The sequence below is a fragment of the Cannabis sativa genome, chromosome X (assembly GCF_029168945.1).
Source record: "Cannabis sativa cultivar Pink pepper isolate KNU-18-1 chromosome X, ASM2916894v1, whole genome shotgun sequence".
Taxonomy (NCBI): domain Eukaryota; kingdom Viridiplantae; phylum Streptophyta; class Magnoliopsida; order Rosales; family Cannabaceae; genus Cannabis; species Cannabis sativa.
This window is the reverse complement of record NC_083610.1, coordinates 19,588,425-19,613,508: the sequence shown is the minus strand read 5'-3', so window position 1 is coordinate 19,613,508 and position 25,084 is coordinate 19,588,425. Positions and strand designations below refer to the sequence as shown.

The 25,084-nt window shown below is 35.5% G+C and overlaps 2 long non-coding RNA genes and 1 pseudogene across 4 annotated transcripts; 2 read left to right on the top strand and 1 right to left on the bottom strand.

The window, feature by feature from the left end:
- Positions 1-7,152: 7,152 nt before the first annotated feature.
- On the top strand, positions 7,153-9,436 carry LOC133031823 (uncharacterized). Of its 2 annotated transcripts, XR_009684901.1 has the most exons (3): positions 7,153-7,232; positions 7,337-7,409; positions 8,304-9,436. It is a non-coding gene; the product is annotated as an uncharacterized LOC133031823 (long non-coding RNA). The 2 variants fall into 2 exon arrangements; XR_009684900.1 differs by having other exon boundaries at positions 7,163-7,409.
- A 4,064-nt stretch (positions 9,437-13,500) lies between these two features.
- Positions 13,501-16,009, top strand: LOC115703065 (uncharacterized). Of its 2 annotated transcripts, XR_004009001.2 has the most exons (3): positions 13,501-13,791; positions 13,896-13,968; positions 14,862-16,009. It is a non-coding gene; the product is annotated as an uncharacterized LOC115703065 (long non-coding RNA). The 2 variants fall into 2 exon arrangements; XR_009684899.1 differs by having other exon boundaries at positions 13,501-13,968.
- Positions 16,010-20,675: 4,666 nt separating this feature from the next.
- Positions 20,676-24,710, bottom strand: LOC115714677 (uncharacterized; annotated as a pseudogene).
- Positions 24,711-25,084: the final 374 nt, after the last annotated feature.

Sequence of the window (25,084 nt, the reverse complement as noted above, 5' to 3'; positions counted from 1 at the left end):
ACCTTAACTTCAATGGATATTTCTAGGGAAGCAGTGAAGCTAATTGATGTTTACACTGGACATGAATAATAGAGAAACAAGCAAAATAGATAGATCAGAGAAGGATATTTTTTAGCCATTTCATTAATCAATAAACCAAATAAAACTTTCACTCACACAAAGCTGTTCTCCTCCTTTCTCATAGATTCTCCCATAACCAGATATCACCATATAACACATAGTTGCTCATGTTGAAGAACACAGGTAATACAAGACCCTACGGCGGCTACGTATGCTGCGATCCTGCAATATTTTTTTCCTGAATTCTGTTATGTGCACAGAATCTTTTTCTCTGCTTTTCCAATATTGTTGGGTGTATCAATTCTGTTAGGATCTTATTGTTTTCTGTGTAAATACGTGTCAATTGTTTATTGATTGTAAAGGTATATCCTCTGTACTACACTTGTCTATAAATGAAATATCCCTCACTCAGGAAATGCTGAGCGGAGTTTTGCCCAATTCATTTTTCCTTTGAAATCTATCGTGGTATCAGAGCCGTGTGGCCAACGCCAATGTCGACCGGTCAATCTCAGACTCCACCGCCACCTACTTCGACCAATAACCAACCTCCTCGCACAAATAACCCCGCTACACAACACCGCCGCAACTTCTCCTCTTCCTATGGTAGTAATTCCTCTACGAACTACACACAACCCTTCAATACTCTAAATCGGTAGTTCTCCCTCAAGCTAGACCGAAACAACTATACACTATGGAAAACTATGGTGTCAACAATTATTCGAGGTCACAGACTCGATGGGTTTATCAATGGAAGTCGTCCCTGCCCCCGAATGCTCCACTGCCGCAACACCAGAAGGAGAACCAGAAGGCGAAATGATGCTGAATCCTGACTATGAGCAGTGGATAGTGAGTGACCAACTGCTCATGGGCTGGATCTACAGTTCGATGACCGAATCTATAGCAACTGAAGTCATGGGGTGTGGATCTTCATCAGCCTTGTGGAGTGCACTTGAAAACCTCTATGGAGCTCACTCGAGAGCCAAGCTAGACGACACCCGAACCTTGATCCAAACTACAAAAAAAGGTAATACATCTATGGCTGAATATCTTAGACAAAAAAAGATGTGGTCCGATAGTTTGGCTATGGTGACCCATATCCAGAGAGCCACCTTATTTCGAATGTTACTTCTGGTTTGGGTATTGAATACTTACCAATAGTCATTCAAATAGAAAGAAATAGAATGTCATGGCAGGAATTACAGGATACCTTGCTGAGTTTTGACAGCAAACTCGAAAGGTTACAAGCTCCAGGACACACCAAATCGACTGATCATACAGCAGGGGGCTCTTCATCTGGACCTTCGGCTAATCTTGCTGCTAAACCAAACAGTCACTCTCAGGGAAGAGGAAGAGGAAACTTTACTCCTCACCAAGGCAGAGGTTCGAATAACAATTCAGGCCGTGGAGGTGGTACTAGAGGTCGAGGTAGAGGCAGAACCAACAACTCAAAACCAACCTGCCAAGTGTGTGGCGGTGTATGGTCACTCGAGCGCCTATTGTTACACTAGGTATGATGAGTCGTATATGGGTCAAGATCCCAATACTCAGCAGTCTTCACAAGCAGGGAACCACACTGCCTTTGTTGCATCACCAGAGGTGGTCGACAGTGATGTTTGGTATGCGGATTCTGGTGCAAGCAATCATGTAACATCTGCTGCAGGGAATCTAAACCAGAAATCTGAATACAATGGTAAGGAAAAATTGACCATAGGTGATGGTAATCAAATTAATATCACATCTATTGGATCTGGTTCCCTCCAAACTGAATCTAATTCTCCTTTGGTTCTAACCGAATTGTTACATGTACCAAAAATTGCTAAAAACTTGATTAGTGTATCTAAATTGACTGCTGATAATGATGTGATTGTTGAATTTCACTCAAATTGTTGTTATGTGAAGGACAAAGCAACAAGGAAGGTGGTGCTTCAAGGGATGCTTAGAGATGGACTGTACCAACTCAATACCCCGACCCCAACCACTCTACCCAAACCAACTTAAAACCTGGTCTCAAGTTTACTGGTGTCTCTGTTCTGTCTAAGGGAAATGTAACCCGTGCTCCTAGTAATGAGTTTTTACTTTCCAATAATGATATTTGGCATAGGAGATTAGGCCATCCCTCTGTCAAAGTTTTAAAGAAAGTGTTAGAAGTATCTAATGTACCCTGTTTAAGCAATGAAAATTTACACTTCTGTGATGCATGTCAATTTGGTAAAGCTCATGCTCTCCCATTTAAACTGTCGAATTCTAGAGCTACTAAAGTTCTTGAGTTGATCCACACTGATCTTTGGGGGCCTTCCCCAATAGCCTCAAACACAAACTACAAATATTACATCCATTTTCTTGATGATTACAGTCGTTTTACATGGCTGTATCCATTAAGAACTAAAGATGAAGCTTTGACAGCTTTCACTCAATTTAAAGCCTTTGTTGAGAATCAATTTAATAGAAAAATCAAAGCTCTTCGAACTGATTGGGGGGGAGAGTTTCAAGCCTTTGGTGACATTGTTAAGGTCAATGGAATTGATTTCCAACACCCTTGTCCTCACACCTCAGCTCAAAATGGGAGAGCTGAGAGGAAACATAGGCACATAGTCGAAATGGGTCTAACTCTCCTTGCACAAGCCTCAATGCCTCTCAAATTTTGGGTGGATGCTTTCCAAACTGCTGTCCATTTGATCAATAGACTTCCAACACCCATTCTAAAAATGAAATCACCTTTTGAAACACTGTTCCTTGAAAAACCCGATTACTCTCAACTGAGAATTTTTGGAACAGCTTGTTTTCCTTGCATTCGCCCATATCAAACGCATAAATTTCAGTTTCATTCATTGAAGTGTGTCAATTTAGGCTTTAGCTCATCACACAAAGGCTATAAGTGCCTAAGTTCCACAGGTCGTGTGTACATTTCAAGAAATGTCACATTTAATGAAACTAAATTTCCTTTTAAACAAGGTTTCCTCAACACCTATGCACCAGAAAAAGAAGCCATTGTCCACAATCCAGCCTGGTCTCAGCTGCCCTTTCTGCCTTTCTCACACAACACTCCCTTGCCTACTAGTACAGCTCTTGATCCTTCTGCCCAAGCATCCTCTGAAGCAACATCTTCCAACAATCATCATGTTACTGATTTTGAAAGTCAGCAGGTTAGTGAGTTTGAACACACACCAGCTGATATTGCTTATGCTACTGAGCCACAAAATGCTGCATCAGACCAAGCTGAACCAGTAGCTACAGACCTGAGACAAGGAACACAGAGTGAACAACCTCCTGTGCCTTGCCACCCTATGGTGACACGTGCCAAGGCAGGCATTTTTAAACCGAAAACCTATGTCAGCAAAACAAAGTGGATTCCCAAAATTGAAGAACCAAGAAGTGTTGAAGAGGCTCTCAAATCTAAAGAGTGGAATGCAGCAATGAGTACAGAAATTGTTGCTTTAAAAACAAAGAAAACATGGGTGTTGGTTCCTTACTTTGATGGTGTGAACTGTGGGTAACAAATGGGTGTTCAAAATTAAATATCGGGCTGATGGTACAGTGGAGAGATTGAAAGCAAGACTAGTTGCTAAGGGGTTCCACCAAAGACCGGGAATTGATTTCAGTGAGACTTTTAGTCCTGTAATCAAATCATCTACTGTTCGAATTATTTTAACAATTGCTGTCTCGAGAAATTGGGCTATCAAACAGGTTGATATCAACAACGCTTTCTTAAATGGCTACCTTGAAGAAGACGTTTACGTGCTTCAACCTCAAGGCTTCGAAGATCCCTTGAAACAAAATCACATTTGCAAGCTGAACAGGTCTCTTTACGGCCTTAAACAAGCCCCCAGGGCCTGGTTTGACAGACTTAAGCAAACACTGCTGCTATGGCGCTTTGTGAATTCTAAGGCCGACACTTCTTTGTTTTTCTACATGACAGATCAGGTTATTATACTTGTTTTGATTTATGTGGACGATATAATTGTGACAGGAAACAACTTGCAAAAGCTGAATGAGTTTACAGCAAAGCTGAACAAGCATTTCTCTCTGAAGGATCTCGGTTCACTTCATTATTTCCTTGGAATTGAAGTGTATCGAGATGAATATGGACTGTATCTCACTCAAACTAAATATATCACTAAACTGCTGGAATGATTTGATATGTTGAATGTCAAGCCATGCCCAACTCCCATGATTGCGGGAAAGCCGCTATCGAAGAATGATGGAGATCTTCTCACTAATCTGACTGTGTACAGGAGTGCCATAGGTGCTTTACAGTACCTAAGTCATACCAGACCAGACATTGCTTTCGCCATAAATAAATTGAGCCAATTCCTACAAAATCCAACAACAACTCACTGGAGTGGAGTTAAGCGAATCTTGAGATATCTGAAGGGAACCATTCGTCACGGCTTACACATTGGTTTTAGTGAAAGATTATCCTTAGTTGGTTATTCGGATGTTGATTGGGCATGTTGTCCAGATGATAGAAAATCGGTGGCTGGATATTGTGTTTATCTTGGAGAAGCTCTTGTTTCGTGGTCATCAAAGAAACAAGCTGTTGTTTCAAGATCTAGTACAGAATCCGAATACAGAGCATTGGCACATGTAGCATCTGAAATAACTTGGATTGAATCCTTGTTAAAAGAACTAAAGTTCAAACTGCCTGAGACACCAATTACTTGGTGTGATAACATCAGTGCCAATGCACTTGCCTCCAATCCCGTTTACCATGCAAGAACAAAGCATATCGAAATCGATATCCACTTTGTTAGAGACAAAGTTTTGAAGAAAGAACTGGAGATAAGATATGTGCCTACTGCTGATTCGTTCACCAAGAGTCTTTCACATTCTCGTTTCCAGGTTCTTGTGGACAAACTTGGAGTGAAGGTGTCACCCCTTCGTTTAAGGGGTGGTGTTGAAGAACCTGGGTAATACAAGACCCTACAGCAGCTACTGTGTACTGCAGTCACACTGCAATATTTTTTTCCTGAATTCTGTTATGTGCACAGAATCTTCCTGGTAAGTTAGAGTAAATGCTTGTAGTTGATAACGTTCTCTTATGAAAACAGTTGGTTGGCCACAATACGTATGGCACCCTATGAGATGTTTATGAGTGCTAAATTTACTTGGAGTGAGGTACCACCTATAAGTGGGTAAGAAGTTTCAAGAATGGTAGACAATGTACGACAGAGTATGCATGGCGCTCTAACGGATGGAGAAAAATGAGGATGTAACAATGATAAGAGGTGACCTTATGTTCTTAAAGTTCACTTTAAAATAGAAATATTATGCAGGGTACGTAAAGCCTGAGATATTTAGGTCCACCTGCTATAGCAGATATGTGTAACAGAATTTCACATTTTAATGTGGCGAAGGTAGGTATCCCATCCCACACACATGTTTAAGTACGAGAATTTCAAACTACATTAGGACATGAGTTATATGACACGTTGGGAGGCGTGGTAGAAAGGGGTAACTAAAATATATGAGTATATCCCTAGATAAGGTCCTGTAGAGTGGAAATTCTAATAGAAAAGTTGTGAATTGGGAAAATATATGAGGAAATGATACCCCGCGTATGTGGGTAGAAGCTAATTTCGAGGACGAAATTCTTTTAAGGAGGGTAGATTGTAATAACCAAAAGTATTTTGTTATTATCCTCTACTATGTTGTTATTATTATTATTTTTTTTATATATATATATACTTTAGTTAACTCGATGTGGAGATAGTAGATTGCTTAAATTATGTCAATTGTTCTTTAAACAATGTTTCTCAAGCTATGAGAATTATGATATTTTTAAACAAGGCTTCCATGGGTTACTATTAGATTTAGACATTGTCCATTGAGATTAAGAAAAAAAAAATAATTTTATTTGTTAGCAATGATATTTTTTTATATCTTACGGTAGAGAATTAAATTATTTTTGTTTATAGAAATTCACATTTTATAAGTATAAATTATTTTACGCACAACTAACTTTAGAAAATAATTAGTATTATAGCTAGTGAGAATGTGTATGACTTGGTGGATATGAATGTCATCATAGCTAATATAATTGTTTTTTTTTATTTAAGGTTTAAGTATGGTGTTATTTAGTGTTACTAGCTACAGTAATAGTTACATGGTTTTATAGTGGCATGTGGATGTCTTGTCTCATAGTTAACATGATATATTATATAGTGGTACAAAAAACAAAATTTGGTTACAAGAAATAATTTAGGAGGGTGCTTAGGAATTGAGCTATACGTGGAGCAAGGTTGACTTACCTAAGTCATATAAGTGCATGAATTAAGGAGACAATTCAACTTTGAAATTTGAATTTATTGTGGACGTGTGTTGCTAGGAGGGTCTTGGTTGATGATGTGGTTAGAATAAAAAGGTCTTTGTTTTATCTTATAAGCAAGGATAATGACTAAAAGTACTATAATAAATTTTCAAGCATTTATGGTTCGGCTAGCATTAGAAGTGGAGTTCAGTTTGAACTAGTAAATAGAGGAAGTTACTGACTTTAGTTGAATATTTGAATATTCTTAGTGTTAACTACGGTTAGTTGAGAACAATTTGGCATGGGTAGATTTAGGGTTAGTAAAAGCCTATAAATAGAGTATATCTCTTTTTATTTTCATCACTCACACCAATAAGCCAAAACTCTTAAGAATCATTCTCGAAACACTTTTCATCACTAGACTAAAAATTACCTGAAGCTTCCATATACTCTTATCTTCCATCACCTTCTCTTGTATTTACACTTATCCTTTCTTAAACACTAAAGTCATCGCTTGAAAATTTCCTTGTAGCCAAGACATATGTTGTTGCCATCTCATCTCTTTCATTTCAATATTCAATAGCTCCATAACTATTTTCATGTTCATTTCGCCACATTAAATTGTTGGTAAGTTTCCACATTAAATCATAGTTTCCTTTTTCAAGTGTTATTCAAAACTCTAAAAGTTTTGTTGTTTTATTCTTTTTGACCATACACTACCTTAGCCCTAATATTACTATCACCACTACCATCATTATAATTATCTTTTCAACATTACCCTATACCACCATACATCATCATCAAGATTTGGGTCATCACAAAGTGATTTGGTTTGCACACTGGCCGAAATATAATAAAAAGAATTTCAAGATTTGGAGCACTAATATATTTCTCATAGGGTCTATATTCCTTTTTGGGAGCTAAGGTATAATAATTGTGTGTTAATAATGTTTCGTTAGTTGAAAAAGGTCTATATTTAACCTATATCTATTATCATAGAACACTCTAAATATTTTACATGAAAATTAGGATTTCGTGGGATCAAGCATACATTAATTCTCAGAGTCACTCCTGCAATCAAGCTAGATTCTCCACATTCGAGGTAAGGAAATTAAGTAGAAAAACATAAGTTTTCTGTATGTAATAACATTCATAGAAAGAGTGGGAATAGTAAAAGAGAAGTTAACTAAGGTCTTCTGCCTAACTCTTTATTGTCTGTTATTTAATGTACTGTATAATATATATTCAAATAATATGTTTATAAGATTCATGTTATTTATGTATGTTTACAGTATTAGAGCATGGCCATTGCTAAAGGTATATATTTAAATAATATGTTTATAAGATTCATGTTATTTAAGTATGTATGTAAATAGTGTGTTTATAAGATTCACATTATTTAAACTAGTTATGTTGTTTGGATAATGGACGGTACAATGGATTCGCATTATTTAAACAATGATATGATTATGGTATGATTATGATATGATTATGATATAGTTATGATATGATTATTATGTAGTTATGATATGGTTCTGATATGATTATGACTTAATTATGATAGGATTTATGATATGCTATTAAATAATGTGTAGTAGTTAAACATTATTTAAATTAGATTTATTGTAGATTATGTGACATGGTTTGATTGAGAAGATAATGGTTAAATACTTGACTGTTAAGTCTATATGGTAGATAGGGGGCCATCTAGTAGTGGGTACGATTTTACTGAACCCAGCCCTCCGCCATTTAGTCTAATAGTTCGAGTTTATTTGCCAAAGTCGAACTCCGGCATAACCATTATTATGTGACTTAGCTTAGAAACTAGTGATTAGTGAATAGTGATAAGATTAAGCTTATATGTATTGCTATTTGTCTAAATATGTGCATCTAAGTTTTAGTTATATTTTTTTTTTCTTTTATTTTATGTGACTACGTGACAAGCATTTCCTTACTGAGTTTAGTAGCTCACCCTTATCAAACTTACCATGTGCAGATTAAGGTTCTAAAACTTAGAGAGCCGGTGGCAAGTGAGACCTTGGAGGCTTGTGTGTGTACTCGCTGAGGACCATATAACTGAGGGTGGTCTAGGGCACGCTCCATTTATTTTATTTAGAGTTATTAGACTAATGTCGCAGTTATTTTGATTTATTAATTATTATGTCTTTTAAGTCCAAACTGAGCTCAAATATGAAATATTTTATGTTTATAAATAAAAGCGACATTATAGATTTTCCGCATTTTAACGCTTGTAACTAAATTAGTAATTTATGAAAAGTACGGGCGTTACAGTTTGGTATCAGAGCCACAGTTATATTGGTCCCGAACGTTCTCACGAGTTACACATATCGGCTAAAAAGGTTCCACTCGCTACCCAGTAAGTATCATTTTTGCATGATTCTATTTTATGTACATTTTAGTAATTTCAAAAGTTCTTTTTATTTTCAGAACCCTAGAACCAACTAAGCACCAACATCATGAGACCAGAGCAAGTAGAGCACATTGTTAGGCATATTAAGGCTTCAAAGAGAGTCCCCAAGACCCCACCCATGCTGGAAGAAAACAAGGTCTTTGATAGAATTAACAAAATACATGAGGGTATGGATAAGATAATAGATCGTTGGAATTGTTTATTGAAGTCACATGAGAAGTACATAGCCTTGATGCACGCTCTCAACATGCCACAAGTCCAACATAGTCTAAGAGCAAATTGGGAACATCTAGGGTATGTCGCGGTAGATGAGGCCGAAAGATATGACCTACTCATGATCAACTTAGTGGATCAATATCAAATTACCGACACCATTTATCACCCTGATGGCTCTAAAGAAGAAATATATCATCGACCCAATAATGCTGTTAGGTCTGAATTCCTTCAAAAGTTACCAATTTCATCAAACTTGGTGTACTTAGAACTCGACTATGTAGATTTGTCAGAAGATATGTTAGAGGAAGGGTCAGACATAGAAGAGTAGAAAAGTCAAGTTGCATTTTATTCTATGTGTTTATTTTTTTTTTTTATGTAATAAGGAGTGTTAGTATGGCTCCACTTTAGTTAGGAGTTTTAGTGTAACTCCTTTAGCTTGTTATCTTTTGGAATTTATAAATAAATAAAGACGTTTTATTTTATTTATAAAGATTTATATAAATATATATCTACTTATATTAAGTATTACTGAATAGTTAAAGAAAATTTTTGCAGATATAGGAGATATGTCTCTTAGAATTAAGGCGTCAAACGATATAGTACTTGCAGAAATAAAAAAAACATTCTGTCACTTAAGATCGAAAATATCCGCCACGAAGAGGATAAGATTCTTAGAGCTCTGCGAGAGGTCATCGCAATTAATGAAGAAATTAAAAGAGTAGTAGAGGTGAGGGGAGCCTTAATCAAATCACGAGAAAAGTTTCTAGTGCTAAGGGCTGCTTTGTCACATGTCCCCGAACTTCTTTACTATATCGATGAAGTCTGGCACCGTGTCTCAAATCTTGGCGACGCAATTAGATACGCAGCATTCATATGTGAGCTGACGCTTGACTTCCACAACTTCGTTTTCGAAAAGACTTATATTGTGGAAACAAACGGCATGGAAGAAGAACGCGTCAATAACATACGATATAAGCTAAGTGACGACAGTGTGGAGGACATAACAGAATCTGTGAACGTAACAACTGAACGAGATTTGGAAGAATCAGAAATGCCAGACTATTTTGAAGTGACAACAGAAATGTTGGAACTTGAACTAAAAAGCCCACCTCAAATAGAAGCAGAGAAAATAGTAGAAATAATAGAGATTCCCTCAGATGAAGAATCCAAAGATGAGGAAATGCCAGAAGGTCCCAATGAGCCAGATTATTCCCCAATACCGAAGAGCAAGGACTTAGATCTACCCACAACAACCAACATCCATGAACTAGAAGATGACATACCTGACTATCATTTTGAAGTAGAAATTGATGAGTCAGACTCTGAATCCGAGGATGTGCCAGCACCAATTCCAGCAGATGTGGAAATGGAAATAAACTTCGAGGAACACCCAGAAGAGGACCTACAAGAAGACTTTGAAGGATCTGAAGCAGAGTCATGCGTGGAGGACGAATAATAGTCTCTTTCAACTTGTCAAATTTTATCCGAAGAAGATATTTTTGTTCCTATTCCAATAATCTAGTGACTATGTAACTAGAGATTTAGTACGCTTTTAAGTAAATAAAGATTTATTTTCCTTCAATCAATTTCTTCTTTTATGACCAAAATAACTCCCTAAAAAAAATGAACAAGGAAGACGGTTTGCCTCTACTTAGGAATCTACTTTTTAATAAAGCAATGTTAATTCTTAAATCGGGAAGAAATACTCAAACTAGACACCGAGAGCAAGAAGTACCAAAGAGTGTGACATCTGAAGTAGTACTCAAACACCGGGGGACTAGAAATTTGGTCTTAAAATTATTCAATGCCCAGGGGATGGTGTGAGTGCTCAAAAAAAAAATTAGGTGGAGGAATTCGTTGTTGATGATGTTTTCTATACTCCAACATGTGGGAGGATGTTAAGGATACTTAAATACGACTCCAAACTGAGTTTAGAAGACTCGACTGAACTGGAGGATTAGAAGATCAAAGCTATTGGTTCAAAGAGCTGGCTTTCAAAAAAAAAATGCTTATTTCTTAATACAGAACTTGTGGTTTATCCTACAAGCGTGGTAGTATTCAAGAGGTGTCGGCGCACAAAGACCGAAGAGAGACTGAAAGCTTCCTTGGCCTAATATGTAGTAGCCTACACATTGACGAACCTCAAGGACAGTATGAAACAAAGGATATGGATAGAATTTGTAACCAGGAAAGTATCTATGTTAGTGTTGCGACTCGAAGGCAAGGAGAAAACGTACTGCAATGGAAACTTAAGGTCGAGAGAATGATGCAAGCACCACCTACACCACACTAGATGCATCCAGAGTTAGTTGTAAAATAGTACAATGATTAGGTAAAGGATGGATGAGTATTCAGAAAGTGGCAATTGGATTTGTTATTTGACGTCCTACATGCCAGCACGTAAGAGCGAAGCATTAAAAACTAATGAAAACGATACGATCCTTGTATTCCTAAAGAAGGTGACCTCGATCTGAGTTTTAGTATATTTTCAAGTGTTAGGTCAGATACGAACCTTTAGTGAACTGGAGGAAGTCATGTAAACTAGCAGAAGTATCATCCAGGAAGTAGCCAAAGTGACGTACTCGTGTATAAGAGCCATCATTCCGTGGGTGTAAGGACCTAATGGAGGCTTGAAGCAAGGATGTTACAAATAGTATACTACCTGGTAAGTTAGAGTAAATGCTTGTAGTTGATAACGTTCTCTTATGAAAACAGTTGGTTGGCCACAATACGTATGGCACCCTATGAGATGTTTATGAGTGCTAAATTTACTTGGAGTGAGGTACCACCTATAAGTGGGTAAGAAGTTTCAAGAATGGTAGACAATGTACGACAGAGTATGCATGGCGCTCTAACGGATGGAGAAAAATGAGGATGTAACAATGATAAGAGGTGACCTTATGTTCTTAAAGTTCACTTTAAAATAGAAATATTATGCAGGGTACGTAAAGCCTGAGATATTTAGGTCCACCTGCTATAGCAGATATGTGTAACAGAATTTCACATTTTAATGTGGCGAAGGTAGGTATCCCATCCCACACACATGTTTAAGTACGAGAATTTCAAACTACATTAGGACATGAGTTATATGACACGTTGGGAGGCGTGGTAGAAAGGGGTAACTAAAATATATGAGTATATCCCTAGATAAGGTCCTGTAGAGTGGAAATTCTAATAGAAAAGTTGTGAATTGGGAAAATATATGAGGAAATGATACCCCGCGTATGTGGGTAGAAGCTAATTTCGAGGACGAAATTCTTTTAAGGAGGGTAGATTGTAATAACCAAAAGTATTTTGTTATTATCCTCTACTATGTTGTTATTATTATTATTTTTTATATATATATATATACTTTAGTTAACTCGATGTGGAGATAGTAGATTGCTTAAATTATGTCAATTGTTCTTTAAACAGTGTTTCTCAAGCTATGAGAATTATGATATTTTTAAACAAGGCTTCCATGGGTTACTATTAGATTTAGACATTGTCCATTGAGATTAAGAAAAAAAAATAATTTTATTTGTTAGCAATGATATTTTTTTATATCTTACGGTAGAGAATTAAATTATTTTTGTTTATAGAAATTCACATTTTATAAGTATAAATTATTTTACGCACAACTAACTTTAGAAAATAATTAGTATTATAGCTAGTGAGAATGTGTATGACTTGGTGGATATGAATGTCATCATAGCTAATATAATTGTTTTTTTTTATTTAAGGTTTAAGTATGGTGTTATTTAGTGTTACTAGCTACAGTAATAGTTACATGGTTTTATAGTGGCATGTGGATGTCTTGTCTCATAGTTAACATGATATATTATATAGTGGTACAAAAAACAAAATTTGGTTACAAGAAATAATTTAGGAGGGTGCTTAGGAATTGAGCTATACGTGGAGCAAGGTTGACTTACCTAAGTCATATAAGTGCATGAATTAAGGAGACAATTCAACTTTGAAATTTGAATTTATTGTGGACGTGTGTTGCTAGGAGGGTCTTGGTTGATGATGTGGTTAGAATAAAAAGGTCTTTGTTTTATCTTATAAGCAAGGATAATGACTAAAAGTACTATAATAAATTTTCAAGCATTTATGGTTCGGCTAGCATTAGAAGTGGAGTTCAGTTTGAACTAGTAAATAGAGGAAGTTACTGACTTTAGTTGAATATTTGAATATTCTTAGTGTTAACTACGGTTAGTTGAGAACAATTTGGCATGGGTAGATTTAGGGTTAGTAAAAGCCTATAAATAGAGTATATCTCTTTTTATTTTCATCACTCACACCAATAAGCCAAAACTCTTAAGAATAATTCTCGAAACACTTTTCATCACTAGACTAAAAATTACCTGAAGCTTCCATATACTCTTATCTTCCATCACCTTCTCTTGTATTTACACTTATCCTTTCTTAAACACTAAAGTCATCGCTTGAAAATTTCCTTGTAGCCAAGACATATGTTGTTGCCATCTCATCTCTTTCATTTCAATATTCAATAGCTCCATAACTATTTTCATGTTCATTTCGCCACATTAAATTGTTGGTAAGTTTCCACATTAAATCATAGTTTCCTTTTTCAAGTGTTATTCAAAACTCTAAAAGTTTTGTTGTTTTATTCTTTTTGACCATACACTACCTTAGCCCTAATATTACTATCACCACTACCATCATTATAATTATCTTTTCAACATTACCCTATACCACCATACATCATCATCAAGATTTGGGTCATCACAAAGTGATTTGGTTTGCACCTGGCTGAAATATAATAAAAAGAATTTCAAGATTTGGAGCACTAATATATTTCTCATAGGGTCTATATTCCTTTTTGGGAGCTAAGGTATAATAATTGTGTGTTAATAATGTTTCGTTAGTTGAAAAAGGTCTATATTTAACCTATATCTATTATCATAGAACACTCTAAATATTTTACATGAAAATTAGGATTTCGTGGGATCAAGCATACATTAATTCTCAGAGTCACTCCTGCAATCAAGCTAGATTCTCCACATTCGAGGTAAGGAAATTAAGTAGAAAAACATAAGTTTTCTGTATGTAATAACATTCATAGAAAGAGTGGGAATAGTAAAAGAGAAGTTAACTAAGGTCTTCTGCCTAACTCTTTATTGTCTGTTATTTAATGTACTGTATAATATATATTCAAATAATATGTTTATAAGATTCATGTTATTTATGTATGTTTACAGTATTAGAGCATGGCCATTGCTAAAGGTATATATTTAAATAATATGTTTATAAGATTCATGTTATTTAAGTATGTATGTAAATAGTGTGTTTATAAGATTCACATTATTTAAACTAGTTATGTTGTTTGGATAATGGACGGTACAATGGATTCGCATTATTTAAACAATGATATGATTATGGTATGATTATGATATGATTATGATATAGTTATGATATGATTATTATGTAGTTATGATATGGTTCTGATATGATTATGACTTAATTATGATAGGATTTATGATATGCTATTAAATAATGTGTAGTAGTTAAACATTATTTAAATTAGATTTATTGTAGATTATGTGACATGGTTTGATTGAGAAGATAATGGTTAAATACTTGACTGTTAAGTCTATATGGTAGATAGGGGGCCATCTAGTAGTGGGTACGATTTTACTGAACCCAGCCCTCCGCCATTTAGTCTAATAGTTCGAGTTTATTTGCCAAAGTCGAACTCCGGCATAACCATTATTATGTGACTTAGCTTAGAAACTAGTGATTAGTTAATAGTGATAAGTTTAAGCTTATATGTATTGCTATTTATCTAAATATGAGCATCTAAGCTTTAGTTATATGTTTTTTTCTTTTATTTTATGTGACTACGTGACAAGCATTTCCTTACTGAGTTTAGTAGCTCACCCTTATCAAACTTACCATGTGCAGATTAAGGTTCTAAAACTTAGAGAGCCGGTGGCAAGTGAGACCTTGGAGGCTTGTGTGTGTACTCGCTGAGGACCATATAACTGAGGGTGGTCTAGGGCACGCTCCATTTATTTTATTTAGAGTTATTAGACTAATGTCGCAGTTATTTTGATTTATTAATTATTATGTCTTTTAAGTCCAAACTGAGCTCAAATATGAAATATTTTATGTTTATAAATAAAAGCGACATTATAGATTTTCCGCATTTTAACGCTTGTAACTAAATTAGTAATTTATGAAAAGTACGGGCGTTACAGTTTGGTATCAGAGCCACAGTTATATTGGTCCCGAACGTTCTCACGAGTTACACATATCGGCTAAAAAGGTTCCACTCGCTACCCAGTAAGTATCATTTTTGCATGATTCTATTTTATGTACATTTTAGTAATTTCAAAAGTTCTTTTTATTTTCAGAACCCTAGAACCAACTAAGCACCAACATCATGAGACCAGAGCAAGTAGAGCACATTGTTAGGCATATTAAGGCTTCAAAGAGAGTCCCCAAGACCCCACCCATGCTGGAAGAAAACAAGGTCTTTGATAGAATTAACAAAATACATGAGGGTATGGATAAGATAATAGATCGTTGGAATTGTTTATTGAAGTCACATGAGAAGTACATAGCCTTGATGCACGCTCTCAACATGCCACAAGTCCAACATAGTCTAAGAGCAAATTGGGAACATCTAGGGTATGTCGCGGTAGATGAGGCCGAAAGATATGACCTACTCATGATCAACTTAGTGGATCAATATCAAATTACCGACACCATTTATCACCCTGATGGCTCTAAAGAAGAAATATATCATCGACCCAATAATGCTGTTAGGTCTGAATTCCTTCAAAAGTTACCAATTTCATCAAACTTGGTGTACTTAGAACTCGACTATGTAGATTTGTCAGAAGATATGTTAGAGGAAGGGTCAGACATAGAAGAGTAGAAAAGTCAAGTTGCATTTTATTCTATGTGTTTATTTATTTATTTATTTATTTTTTTTTTTATGTAATAAGGAGTGTTAGTATGGCTCCACTTTAGTTAGGAGTTTTAGTGTAACTCCTTTAGCTTGTTATCTTTTGGAATTTATAAATAAATAAAGACGTTTTATTTTATTTATAAAGATTTATATAAATATATATCTACTTATATTAAGTATTACTGAATAGTTAAAGAAAATTTTTGCAGATATAGGAGATATGTCTCTTAGAATTAAGGCGTCAAACGATACAGTACTTGCAGAAATAAAAAACATTCTGTCACTTAAGATCGAAAATATCCGCCACGAAAAGGATAAGATTCTTAGAGCTCTGCGAGAGGTCATCGCAATTAATGAAGAAATTAAAAGAGTAGTAGAGGTGAGGGGAGCCTTAATCAAATCACGAGAAAAGTTTCTAGTGCTAAGGGCTGCTTTGTCACATGTCCCCGAACTTCTTTACTATATCGATGAAGTCTGGCACCGTGTCTCAAATCTTGGCGACGCAATTAGATACGCAGCATTCATATGTGAGCTGACGCTTGACTTCCACAACTTCGTTTTCGAAAAGACTTATATTGTGGAAACAAACGGCATGGAAGAAGAACGCGTCAATAACATACGATATAAGCTAAGTGACGACAGTGTGGAGGACATAACAGAATCTGTGAACGTAACAACTGAACGAGATTTGGAAGAATCAGAAATGCCAGACTATTTTGAAGTGACAACAGAAATGTTGGAACTTGAACTAAAAAGCCCACCTCAAATAGAAGCAGAGAAAATAGTAGAAATAATAGAGATTCCCTCAGATGAAGAATCCAAAGATGAGGAAATGCCAGAAGGTCCCAATGAGCCAGATTATTCCCCAATACCGAAGAGCAAGGACTTAGATCTACCCACAACAACCAACATCCATGAACTAGAAGATGACATACCTGACTATCATTTTGAAGTAGAAATTGATGAGTCAGACTCTGAATCCGAGGATGTGCCAGCACCAATTCCAGCAGATGTGGAAATGGAAATAAACTTCGAGGAACACCCAGAAGAGGACCTACAAGAAGACTTTGAAGGATCTGAAGCAGAGTCATGCGTGGAGGACGAATAATAGTCTCTTTCAACTTGTCAAATTTTATCCGAAGAAGATATTTTTGTTCCTATTCCAATAATCTAGTGACTATGTAACTAGAGATTTAGTACGCTTTTAAGTAAATAAAGATTTATTTTCCTTCAATCAATTTCTTCTTTTATGACCAAAATAACTCCCTAAAAAAAATGAACAAGGAAGACGGTTTGCCTCTACTTAGGAATCTACTTTTTAATAAAGCAATGTTAATTCTTAAATCGGGAAGAAATACTCAAACTAGACACCGAGAGCAAGAAGTACCAAAGAGTGTGACATCTGAAGTAGTACTCAAACACCGGGGGACTAGAAATTTGGTCTTAAAATTATTCAATGCCCAGGGGATGGTGTGAGTGCTCAAAAATTAGGTGGAGGAATTCGTTGTTGATGATGTTTTCCATACTCCAACTTGTGGGAGGATGTTAAGGATACTTAAATACGACCCCAAACTGAGTTTAGAAGACTCGACTGAACTGGAGGATTAGAAGATCAAAGCTATTGGTTCAAAGAGCTGGCTTTCAAAAAAAAATGCTTATTTCTTAATACAGAACTTGTGGTTTATCCTACAAGCGTGGTAGTATTCAAGAGGTGTCGGCGCACAAAGACCGAAGAGAGACTGAAAGCTTCCTTGGCCTAATATGTAGTAGCCTACACATTGACGAACCTCAAGGACAGTATGAAACAAAGGATATGGATAGAATTTGTAACCAGGAAAGTATCTATGTTAGTGTTGCGACTCGAAGGCAAGGAGAAAACGTACTGCAATGGAAACTTAAGGTCGAGAGAATGATGCAAGCACCACCTACACCACACTAGATGCATCCAGAGTTAGTTGTAAAATAGTACAATGATTAGGTAAAGGATGGATGAGTATTCAGAAAGTGGCAATTGGATTTGTTATTTGACGTCCTACATGCCAGCACGTAAGAGCGAAGCATTAAAAACTAATGAAAACGATACGATCCTTGTATTCCTAAAGAAGGTGACCTCGATCTGAGTTTTAGTATATTTTCAAGTGTTAGGTCAGATACGAACCTTTAGTGAACTGGAGGAAGTCATGTAAACTAGCAGAAGTATCATCCAGGAAGTAGCCAAAGTGACGTACTCGTGTATAAGAGCCATCATTCCGTGGGTGTAAGGACCTAATGGAGGCTTGAAGCAAGGATGTTACAAATAGTATACTACCTGGTAAGTTAGAGTAAATGCTTGTAGTTGATAACGTTCTCTTATGAAAACAGTTGGTTGGCCACAATACGTATGGCACCCTATGAGATGTTTATGAGTGCTAAATTTACTTGGAGTGAGGTACCACCTATAAGTGGGTAAGAAGTTTCAAGAATGGTAGACAATGTACGACAGAGTATGCATGGCGCTCTAACGGATGGAGAAAAATGAGGATGTAACAATGATAAGAGGTGACCTTATGTTCTTAAAGTTCACTTTAAAATAGAAATATTATGCAGGGTACGTAAAGCCTGAGATATTTAGGTCCACCTGCTATAGCAGATATGTGTAACAGAATTTCACATTTTAATGTGGCGAAGGTAGGTATCCCATCCCACACACATGTTTAAGTACGAGAATTTCAAACTACATTAGGACATGAGTTATATGACACGTTGGGAGGCGTGGTAGAAAGGGGTAACTAAAATATATGAGTATATCCCTAGATAAGGTCCTGTAGAGTGGAAATTCTAATAGAAAAGTTGTGAATTGGGAAAATATATGAGGAAATGATACCCCGCGTATGTGGGTAGAAGCTAATTTCGAGGACGAAATTCTTTTAAGGAGGGTAGATTGTAATAACCAAAAGTATTTTGTTATTATCCTCTACTATGTTGTTATTATTATTATTTTTTTATATATATATACTTTAGTTAACTCGATGTGGAGATAGTAGATTGCTTAAATTATGTCAATTGTTCTTTAAACAGTGTTTCTCAAGCTATGAGAATTATGATATTTTTAAACAAGGCTTCCATGGGTTACTATTAGATTTAGACATTGTCCATTGAGATTAAGAAAAAAAAAATAATTTTATTTGTTAGCAATGATATTTTTTTATATCTTACGGTAGAGAATTAAATTATTTTTGTTTATAGAAATTCACATTTTATAAGTATAAATTATTTTACGCACAACTAACTTTAGAAAATAATTAGTATTATAGCTAGTGAGAATGTGTATGACTTGGTGGATATGAATGTCATCATAGCTAATATAATTGTTTTTTTTTATTTAAGGTTTAAGTATGGTGTTATTTAGTGTTACTAGCTACAGTAATAGTTACATGGTTTTATAGTGGCATGTGGATGTCTTGTCTCATAGTTAACATGATATATTATATAGTGGTACAAAAAACAAAATTTGGTTACAAGAAATAATTTAGGAGGGTGCTTAGGAATTGAGCTATACGTGGAGCAAGGTTGACTTACCTAAGTCATATAAGTGCATGAATTAAGGAGACAATTCAACTTTGAAATTTGAATTTATTGTGGACGTGTGTTGCTAGGAGGGTCTTGGTTGATGATGTGGTTAGAATAAAAAGGTCTTTGTTTTATCTTATAAGCAAGGATAATGACTAAAAGTACTATAATAAATTTTCAAGCATTTATGGTTCGGCTAGCATTAGAAGTGGAGTTCAGTTTGAACTAGTAAATAGAGGAAGTTACTGACTTTAGTTGAATATTTGAATATTCTTAGTGTTAACTACGGTTAGTTGAGAACAATTTGGCATGGGTAGATTTAGGGTTAGTAAAAGCCTATAAATAGAGTATATCTCTTTTTATTTTCATCACTCACACCAATAAGCCAAAACTCTTAAGAATCATTCTCGAAACACTTTTCATCACTAGACTAAAAATTACCTGAAGCTTCCATATACTCTTATCTTCCATCACCTTCTCTTGTATTTACACTTATCCTTTCTTAAACACTAAAGTCATCGCTTGAAAATTTCCTTGTAGCCAAGACATATGTTGTTGCCATCTCATCTCTTTCATTTCAATATTCAATAGCTCCATAACTATTTTCATGTTCATTTCGCCACATTAAATTGTTGGTAAGTTTCCACATTAAATCATAGTTTCCTTTTTCAAGTGTTATTCAAAACTCTAAAAGTTTTGTTGTTTTATTCTTTTTGACCATACACTACCTTAGCCCTAATATTACTATCACCACTACCATCATTATAATTATCTTTTCAACATTACCCTATACCACCATACATCATCATCAAGATTTGGGTCATCACAAAGTGATTTGGTTTGCACCTGGCTGAAATATAATAAAAAGAATTTCAAGATTTGGAGCACTAATATATTTCTCATAGGGTCTATATTCTTTTTTGGGAGCTAAGGTATAATAATTGTGTGTTAATAATGTTTCGTTAGTTGAAAAAGGTCTATATTTAACCTATATCTATTATCATAGAACACTCTAAATATTTTACATGAAAATTAGGATTTCGTGGGATCAAGCATACATTAATTCTCAGAGTCACTCCTGCAATCAAGCTAGATTCTCCACATTCGAGGTAAGAAAATTAAGTAGAAAAACATAAGTTTTCTGTATGTAATAACATTCATAGAAAGAGTGGGAATAGTAAAAGAGAAGTTAACTAAGGTCTTCTGCCTAACTCTTTATTGTCTGTTATTTAATGTACTGTATAATATATATTCAAATAATATGTTTATAAGATTCATGTTATTTATGTATGTTTACAGTATTAGAGCATGGCCATTGCTAAAGGTATATATTTAAATAATATGTTTATAAGATTCATGTTATTTAAGTATGTATGTAAATAGTGTGTTTATAAGATTCACATTATTTAAACTAGTTATGTTGTTTGGATAATGGACGGTACAATGGATTCGCATTATTTAAACAATGATATGATTATGGTATGATTATGATATGATTATGATATAGTTATGATATGATTATTATGTAGTTATGATATGGTTCTGATATGATTATGACTTAATTATGATAGGATTTATGATATGCTATTAAATAATGTGTAGTAGTTAAACATTATTTAAATTAGATTTATTGTAGATTATGTGACATGGTTTGATTGAGAAGATAATGGTTAAATACTTGACTGTTAAGTCTATATGGTAGATAGGGGGCCATCTAGTAGTGGGTACGATTTTACTGAACCCAGCCCTCCGCCATTTAGTCTAATAGTTCGAGTTTATTTGCCAAAGTCGAACTCCGGCATAACCATTATTATGTGACTTAGCTTAGAAACTAGTGATTAGTTAATAGTGATAAGATTAAGCTTATATGTATTGCTATTTGTCTAAATATGTGCATCTAAGTTTTAGTTATATTTTTTTTTCTTTTATTTTATGTGACTACGTGACAAGCATTTCCTTACTGAGTTTAGTAGCTCACCCTTATCAAACTTACCATGTGCAGATTAAGGTTCTAAAACTTAGAGAGCCGGTGGCAAGTGAGACCTTGGAGGCTTGTGTGTGTACTCGCTGAGGACCATATAACTGAGGGTGGTCTAGGGCACGCTCCATTTATTTTATTTAGAGTTATTAGACTAATGTCGCAGTTATTTTGATTTATTAATTATTATGTCTTTTAAGTCCAAACTGAGCTCAAATATGAATATTTTATGTTTATAAATAAAAGCGACATTATAGATTTTCCGCATTTTAACGCTTGTAACTAAATTAGTAATTTATGAAAAGTACGGGCGTTACAGCAATAATGGAGTTGGTGTTTCAATGGTGGGGCTGTAAAAAAAGCAGAGCAAGACATAAGCAGAAAGAGATTACCTTTTTCCTTGACATCAATCTGTAAGGTGTCCAGAGTAATGATGCTATCGGTCAGCGGAAGAAGCTCAAGCTTGATGGTTGCAGTAGAATGAGAGGGTACGCATCTGAAGGAACCATGGAAAAATTATTTAACAGACAATAATTACATACAAGAAATGAGAGTTAAGTATTAGTAAATTACCCCAACGGTACTCTACTTTGTAACCACAGGTGTGTACAACCTACACTGCTACTAGGAATGATGTCGGATGCGGGAGAAGCCAACTCATTGAATGAAGCGGATCGAGCTCCACTATGATCATCCGGCTTCGATTTCCGGATGAAGCGGGTGCCGAGCTCAACCTCTCGCACCGTAGAGAAACGTTTATCCCCATTTGAACTTGTATTCTCGGGAAAACTGATAAAGGGACTTCTAGGTGAAGTGGGTGAAGAATTCAATGAGACCACTGAGGGTGGTGAAGTAAATGAAGCTGGGGCAAGAACTGTCAAAGTTAGATCTTCTGACGTCAAGTTTGAAGCCTGAAGAGTTAACACCTGACAAATTGTACCAATTACAGATGAGATGAATTACACAAGCTTAGGGGAAAATGCAAACACCAACATATACAATGTAAAACATATTTTAACTTGAACAGGAAGCTGATAAGATCCTCCGTTAGGCCGGTGTTGACCAGACATTTCAGATGCAACAGTGATCATAAGATCCCTGGAGATACGTGGTCGCCAACTTGTGGGCTGCTTGAAAAACATTCTTGATTCTAGAGCAAGCACAAAAACAATAAGCCAAGAGACAGTGAATAATAATTTTCATTTGTAAAGTGAGCTAATTGGTTTACATTACCAGAATAGTTGCACCGACATGAGACCATAATAGCATATTGATCTGCAGTAAAAACCTTTCTCTTTCCTTCAATACCGAGAAAGATGTAAACTTGATGTAATTCCAGTAGGTAACTGTGATGATTGAGTACTTTTTTCACCATTTGCCTTAATGCTTCTCCACAAAGATGTCGCGGGTTTGAGGATAAAAGAATGCTCTTCACCCCTCCTGTACAATATTTCCAATAGATGAACATAGTGATTTCAGGAAACCAAATGAACTCTTTGTCTGAATAATGATAGAAAATCACTTCGAAATCGAAGAAAATATATATGAATTAACAAATGATATAATCACTAAGCAATTCTTATCCAGTTCTCCAATCAACTTCTTCATAGTGTTTCTTATACTATTAATCCGAACAAAAAACTAATCATCTACTGAAAGCACATCGATAGGTTACATTTTCTTCCAAAACAATCCGTAATCCATCCTTGCTTTTAACAAGAGGAAAGAAGAATGGAGACACTGTAAGGCTTGAGGTACGCTTCATTTATGCTAGGAGAGGTAAGAGGCCAAATGCCCAAGGGTAGTTGGTCAGTGAAGCCAGCGTGGGGAGAGGGTAATTTTGTAACTGCTGATTTGGCTATGTGAGTGGTTTTAGAGGCCTTTGTGTGAGAGAATGAGCTAAGCATGAATTGAGTGAAATTCACTGCATCTAGGAGAGCCCCAGGTCTCTAAAACACCTGTGGAACTTGTCTTTTCCTTTTCTTCAATAATAGCTCAATTTCTCTGGTTTTCTCCCATTTTTCTACTCTACTGAAATATTTTGGTTGCTGTAATTTACTCACAGGTACTCTGAGCATATCAGACACCTAATTGAGGTAGTTCTCACAAAAGAAGCTTCAAAATCAACACCACTCTAGCAAACTGATAACTCTCAGTGTTCATCACACTGGAGAAAGTGTTGAGAGTCTTCTCTACTATTTGCCTCAGCAGATTGCAGGGTGGTGCGAATTAAAAAGTAATAGAATACCTACAGTTAACAACAACCTGATACCTGAGGGCTAGATTTGGCAAGCTGTGATCAGTTCCTGCTTCAATACACGTAATTGGAAGTGATAGTGGTTGTCCACCTTTTGAAGCCTCTTCAAAAACAATTGTAATAGCATCTATATAAACCACAATATCTGGTGCATGTGCTGGAGTAACATTCTGCATAACAACGCAAAAACTTGATTGAAATTTGAAGGCTTAGACTGACAGTCACATCAAACAAACAAAGAGATATGGTAGCTGCTGCATTTCAGAACATGTATACATCTGCTTATGAAACAATGTGACTCGATTCAAAACATGTTCGCACCTTTATCCGGACACGAGCAAGTCATCGGTATTGCGGTCGAGCAGCAAAAGAATGAATTTCTACAGGTTGTATAATTTCTAGTTTCCTGGTCCATCTTCTTCCTGGCATATAGATGCCTTCCAGTCCACAGCGAACAGAAAATCTTTCTCGCTCCAATGACACACCACGGAAAGATAAAAGCTCTTCAGCATCAGTCTTTTGACTCTTCCGAAGCTTTTGAGATGAATATTGATCCCAATCTTCAGGATTAAAGCTTGGTTTAGAACCAAAAGATTTGACAGATGCAGGAGGTGGGGTACTATTTTGGGGCAGGGATGACATGGAGTAGCTTCTAAAGTTGCCAAAAGAGAAAAGTTGTGAACCGGACGAAGAAGTGAGATTGGATTTTTGAGCTGTACTTCCAAATCCTGTATTGGAACTTATGGGAGGAGAAAGTGGACGAGCTGGTGGTGGAAGAGTGTTATCTAAAGGAAGTAACCATTTTAACAGGTCTCCACATGGGTCCTGGTCCACAGATGTTGCATTCGTCTGGTTCTCAGAAATCAAATCTTTGTCATTATATTTCTCAAATTGAAGAATTTCAAGGACAGGATTTTTCAAAAATTCAACACCAACATTAACCTGTAAAAGCACCTGCATCCTTCCAAACAAGAAAATCAAATGAGAATCAGTTGTCAGAACAATATGCTGAACAGAAACACTACGCATGCATATAAACACTTCAACCTCAAAATTTCTCGTTAATAAAAAAAAAATTCACTGGGTAACAAATATTAATAAAAAGTACATAGTTAGTTCAATTCTTAAATTATCATATTAAAAAAAAATAAAAAATTGCAGCATAAATATTTAAGTTTCACTTCTAGTTACATATAAATACTCTTGAGTTTAATTTTTGACGGTAATAACATCTAAATTATATTTCTAAATTTTTTGTAGGTACCTAGTCCTTAAGTGTTAAGTCAAAGGCCACATGACAGTCCCTAATTTCTATTTTTAAAAGTATAAAAGTGAAAATATTTATCAAAACATGTTCTATAAAACTGTTTTTACTTTTCAATTTTATAATTAGAAATCAAAATTTTAAAAACAAAAATAAAATCACT